This window comes from Colletes latitarsis, unplaced genomic scaffold (assembly GCF_051014445.1).
Source record: "Colletes latitarsis isolate SP2378_abdomen unplaced genomic scaffold, iyColLati1 scaffold0018, whole genome shotgun sequence".
In the NCBI taxonomy this organism is placed as follows: Eukaryota; Metazoa; Arthropoda; class Insecta; order Hymenoptera; family Colletidae; genus Colletes; species Colletes latitarsis.
In genome coordinates, this window is record NW_027488369.1 from 18,105,122 (window position 1) to 18,111,829 (window position 6,708).

Sequence of the window (6,708 nt, forward strand, 5' to 3'; positions counted from 1 at the left end):
ATACCAGACCTAACCGAGACATTACCGGCATTATCCTCTAAAATATTAATCGCAACCAGATTTAATTGACTGTTTCGGTGTGGTACCGCATTACTACGTGATCCAAACCAGAAAAAGCCCAGGATCTGGCCAACAAGTATGCGACAAACGCGAAAGTATATGCCAGATGATTGCAAATACCAGAACCAACCCAGACATAACCGGCGTTATCCTCTAAAATATTAATCGCAAGCAGTTTAATTGACTGTTTCGGTGTGGATCCTCATTACTACGTGATCCAAACCAGATAAAGCCCAGGATCTGGCCAACAAGAATGCGAAAAATGCGAAAGTACGCGCCAGATGAGGGCAAATACCAGACCTAACCGAGACATTACCGGCATTATCCTCTAAAATATTAATCGCAACCAGATTTAATTGACTGTTTCGGTGTGGTACCGCATTACTACGTGATCCAAACCAGAAAAAGCCCAGGATCTGGCCAACAAGTATGCGACAAACGCGAAAGTATATGCCAGATGATTGCAAATACCAGAACCAACCCAGACATAACCGGCGTTATCCCCTAAAATATTAATAGCAACCAGGTTTAATTGACTGTTTCCATGTTGTACCGCATTACGACGTGATCCAAACCAGAAAGAGGCCAGGATCTGGCCATCAAATATGCGAAAAATGCGAAAGTTCGAGCCAGATGTGGGCAAATCCCAGACCTACCCGAGACATAACCGGCGTTATCCTCTAAAATATTAATCGCAACCAGCTTCCATTGACTGCTTCAGTGTGGTACCCCATTACTACGTGATCCAAACCAGAAAAAGGCCAGGATCTGGCCAATAAGTATGCGAAAAACTCGGAAGTATGTGCCAGATGATAGCAAATACCAGAACTAACCCAGGCATAACCGGCGTTATCCTCTAAAATATTAATCGCAACCAGGTTTAATTGACTGTTTCGGTGTTGTACCGCATTAATACGTGATCCAAACCAGAAAGAGGACAGGATCTGGCCAACAGGAATGCGAAAAAAGCGAAAGTACGAGCCAGATGTGGGCAAATCCCAGACCTACCCGAGACATAACCGGCGTTATCCTCTAAAATATTAATCTGAACCAGGTTTAATTGACTGTTTCGTTGTGGAACCACATTACTACGGGATCCAAACCAGACAAAACCCAGGATCTGGCCAACAAGAATGCGAAAAATGCGAAAGTACGAGCCAGATGAGGGAAAATCCCAGACCTAACCGAGACGTAACCGGCGTTATCCCCTAAAATATTAATCGCAACCAGGTATAATTGACTGTTTCGGTGTGGTACCGCATTGCTACGATGATCCAAACCAGAAAGAGGCCAGGATCTGGCCAACAAGTATGCGAAAATTGCGAAAGTATGAGCCAGATGATTGCAAATACCAGAACTAACCCAGACATAACCAGCGTTATCCAATAAAATATTAATCGCAACCAGGTTTAATTGACTGTTTCGGTGTGGTACTGCATTACTACGTGATCCAGACCAGAAAAAGGCCAGGATCTGGCCAACAAGTATGCGCAAAATGCGAAAGTACGAGCCAGATGAGGGCAAATCCCAGACCAAACCGAGACATAACCGGCGTTATCCTCTAAAATATTAATCGCAACCAGGTTTAATTGACTGTTTCGGTGTGGTACCGCATTACTACGTGATCCAAACCAGAAAAATCCCAGGATCGGGCCAACCAGAATGCGAGAAACGCGAAAGTACGAGCCACATGAGGGAAAGTCCCAGACCTAACCCAGACATAACCGGCGTTATCCGCCAAAATATTAATCGCAACCAGGTTTAATTGACTGTTTCGTTGTGGACCCACATTACTACGGGATCCAAACCAGAAAGAACCCAGGATCTGGCCAACAAGTATGCGAAAAATGCGAAAGAACGATCCAGATGAGGGCAAATCCCAGACCTAACCGAGACATAACCGGCGTTAGCATCTAAAATATTAATCGCAACCAGGTTCAATTGACTGTTTCGGTGTGGAACCACATTACTACGGGATCCAAACCAGAAAAAACCCAGGATCTGGCCAACAACTATGAGAAAAACGCGAAAGTATGAGCCAGATGATTGCAAATACCAGAACTATCCCAGGCATAACCAGCGTTATCCTCTAAAATATTAATCGCAACAAGGTTTACTTGACTGTTTCGGTGTGGTACCACATTACTACGTGGTCCAAGCCAGAAAAAGGCCAGGATCTGGCCAACAAGAATGCGAAAAATGCGAAAGTACGCGCCAGATGAGGGCAAATACCAGACCTAACCGAGACATTACCGGCATTATCCTCTAAAATATTAATCGCAACCAGATTTAATTGACTGTCTCGGTGTGGTACCGCATTACTACGTGATCCAAACCAGAAAAAGCCCAGGATCTGGCCAACAAGTATGCGACAAACGCGAAAGTATATGCCAGGTGATTGCAAATACCAGAACTAACCCAGACATAACCGGCGTTATCCCCTAAAATATTAATCGCAACCAGGTATAATTGACTGTTTCGGTGTGGTACCGCATTACTACGTGATCCAAACCAGAAAAATCCCAGGATCGGGCCAACCAGAATGCGAGAAACGCGAAAGTACGAGCCACATGAGGGAAAGTCCCAGACCTAACCCAGACATAACCGGCGTTATCCGCCAAAATATTAATCGCAACCAGGTTTAATTGACTGTTTCGTTGTGGACCCACATTACTACGGGATCCAAACCAGAAAGAACCCAGGATCTGGCCAACAAGTATGCGAAAAATGCGAAAGAACGATCCAGATGAGGGCAAATCCCAGACCTAACCGAGACATAACCGGCGTTATCCTCTAAAATATTAATCGCAACCAGGTTTATTTGACTGTTTCGGTGTGGTACCACATTACTACGTGGTCCAAGCCAGAAAAAGGCCAGGATCTGGCCAACAAGAATGCGAAAAATGCGAAAGTACGCGCCAGATGAGGGCAAATACCAGACCTAACCGAGACATTACCGGCATTATCCTCTAAAATATTAATCGCAACCAGATTTAATTGACTGTCTCGGTGTGGTACCGCATTACTACGTGATCCAAACCAGAAAAAGCCCAGGATCTGGCCAACAAGTATGCGACAAACGCGAAAGTATATGCCAGGTGATTGCAAATACCAGAACTAACCCAGACATAACCGGCGTTATCCCCTAAAATATTAATCGCAACCAGGTATAATTGACTGTTTCAGTGTGGTATCACATTACTACGTGATCCAAACCAGAAAAGGGCCAGGGTCTGGCCAACAAGTATGCGAAAAATACGAAAGTCCGAGCCAGATGTGGGGAAATACCAGAACTAACCGAGACATAATCGGCGTTATCCTCTAAAATATTAATCGCAACCAGGTTCAATTGACTGTTTCGGTGTGGAACCTCATTACTACGTGATCCAAACCAGATAAAGCCCAGGATCTGGCCAACAAGTATAAGAAAAATGCGAAAGTTCGAGCCAGATGGGGGCAAATCCCAGACCAAACCGAGACATAACCGGCGTTATCCTCTAAAGTATTAATCGCAACCAGGTTTAATTGACTGTTTCGGTGTGGTACCGCATTACTACGTGATCCAAACCAGAAAAAGGCCATGATCTGGCCAACAAGTATGCGAAAAATGCGAAAGTATGAGCCAGATGATTGCAAATACCAGAACTATGCCTGACATTACCAGCGTTATCCTCTAAAATACGAATCGGAACATGCTTTTAATGACTGTTTCAGTGTGGTAACACATTACTACGAGATCCAAACCAGAAAAATCCCAGGATCGGGCCAACAAGAATGCGAGAAACGCGAATGTACGAGCCACATGAGGGAAAATCCCAGACCTAACCCAGACATAACCGGCGTTATCCGCTAAAATATTAATCGCAACCAGGTTTAATTGACTGTTTCGTTGTGGGCCCACATTACTAGGGGCTCCAATCCAGAAAGAACCCAGGATCTGGCCAACAAGTATGCGAAAAATGCGAAAGACCGATCCAGATGAGGGCAAATCCCAGACCTACCCGACACATAACCGGCGTTATCCTCTAAAACATTAATCGCAACCAGGTTTAATTGACTGTTTCAGTGTGGTACCACATTACTACGTAATCCAAACCAGAAAAAGCCCAGGATCTGGCCAACAAGTATGCGAAAAACGCGCATGTATGAGCCACATGATTGCAAATACCAGAACTAACTCGGACATAACCAGCGTTATCCCCTAAAATACTGATCGGAACCAGCTTCCATTGACTGCTTCAGTGTGGTACCACATTACTACGTGATCCAAACCAGAAAAAGGCCAGGATCTGGCCAATAAGTATGCGAAAATTGCGAAAGTATGAGCCAGATGATTGCAAATACCAGAACTAACCCAGACATAACCAGCGTTATCCTATAAAATATTAATCGCAACCAGGTTTAATTGACTGTTTCGGTGTGGTACTGCATTACTACGTGATCCAGACCAGAAAAAGGCCAGGATCTGGCCAACAAGTATGCGCAAAATGCGAAAGTACGAGCCAGATGAGGGCAAATCCCAGACCAAACCGAGACATAACCGGCGTTATCCTCTAAAATATTAATCGCAACCAGGCTTAATTGACTGTTTCGGTGTGGTACCGCATTAGTACGTGATCCAAACCAGAAAAATCCCAGGATCGGGCCAACAAGAATGCGAGAAACGCGAAAGTACGAGCCACATGAGGGAAAATCCCAGACCTAACCCAGATATAACCGGCGTTATCCGCTAAAATATTAATCGCAACCAGGTTTAATTGACTGTTTCGTTGTGGACCCACATTACTACGGGATCCAAACCAGAAAAAACCCAGGATCTGGCCAACAAGTATGCGAAAAATGCGAAAGAACGATCCAGATGAGGGCAAATCCCAGACCTAACCGAGACATAACCGGCGTTAGCATCTAAAATATTAATCGCAACCAGGTTCAATTGACTGTTTCGGTGTGGAACCACATTACTACGGGATCCAAACCAGAAAAAACCCAGGATCGGGCCAACAACTATGAGAAAAACGCGAAAGTATGAGCCAGATGATTGCAAATACCAGAACTATCCCAGGCATAATCAGCGTTATCCTCTAAAATATTAATCGCAACCAGGTTTATTTGACTGTTTCGGTGTGGTACCACATTACTACGTGGTCCAAGCCAGAAAAAGGCCAGGATCTGGCCAACAAGAATGCGAAAAATGCGAAAGTACGCGCCAGATGAGGGCAAATACCAGACCTAACCGAGACATAATCGGCGTTATCCTCTAAAATATTAATCGCAACCAGGTTCAATTGACTGTTTCGGTGTGGAACCTCATTACTACGTGATCCAAACCAGATAAAGCCCAGGATCTGGCCAACAAGTATGAGAAAAATGCGAAAGTTCGAGCCAGATGAGGGCAAGTACCAGACCTAACCCAGACAAAACCGGCGTTATCCCCTAAAATATTAATCGCAACCAGGTATAATAAACTGCTTCGGTGTGGAACCTCATTACTACGTGATCCAAACCAGATAAAGCCCAGGATCTGGCCAACAAGTATAAGAAAAATGCGAAAGTTCGAGCCAGATGGGGGCAAATCCCAGACCAAACCGAGACATAACCGGCGTTATCCTCTAAAATATTAATCGCAACCAGGTTTAATTGACTGTTTCGGTGCGGTACCGCATTACTACGTGATCCAAACCAGAAAAAGGCCATGATCTGGCCATCAAGTATGCGAAAAATGCGAAAGTATGAGCCAGATGATTGCAAATACCAGAACTATGCCTGACATTACCAGCGTTATCCTCTAAAATACGAATCGGAACATGCTTTAATGACTGTTTCAGTGTGGTGACACATTACTACGAGATCCAAACCAGAAAAATCCCAGGATCGGGCCAACAAGAATGCGAGAATCGCGAAAGTACGAGCCACATGAGGGAAAATCCCAGACCTAACCCAGACATAACCGGCGTTATCCGCTAAAATATTAATCGCAACCAGGTTTAATTGACTGTTTCGTTGTGGACCCACATTACTACGGGCTCCAAACCAGAAAGAACCCAGGATCTGGCCAACAAGTATGCGAAAAATGCGAAAGAACGATCCAGATGAGGGCAAATCCCAGACCTAACCGAGACATAACCGGCGTTAGCATCTAAAATATTAATCGCAACCAGGTTCAATTGACTGTTTCGGTGTGGAACCACATTACTACGGGATCCAAACCAGAAAAAACCCAGGATCGGGCCAACAACTATGAGAAAAACGCGAAAGTATGAGCCAGATGATTGCAAATACCAGAACTATCCCAGGCATAATCAGCGTTATCCTCTAAAATATTAATCGCAACCAGGTTTATTTGACTGTTTCGGTGTGGTACCACATTACTACGTGGTCCAAGCCAGAAAAAGGCCAGGATCTGGCCAACAAGAATGCGAAAAATGCGAAAGTACGCGCCAGATGAGGGCAAATACCAGACCTAACCGAGACATAATCGGCGTTATCCTCTAAAATATTAATCGCAACCAGGTTCAATTGACTGTTTCGGTGTGGAACCTCATTACTACGTGATCCAAACCAGATAAAGCCCAGGATCTGGCCAACAAGTATGAGAAAAATGCGAAAGTTCGAGCCAGATGAGGGCAAGTACCAGACCTAACCCAGACA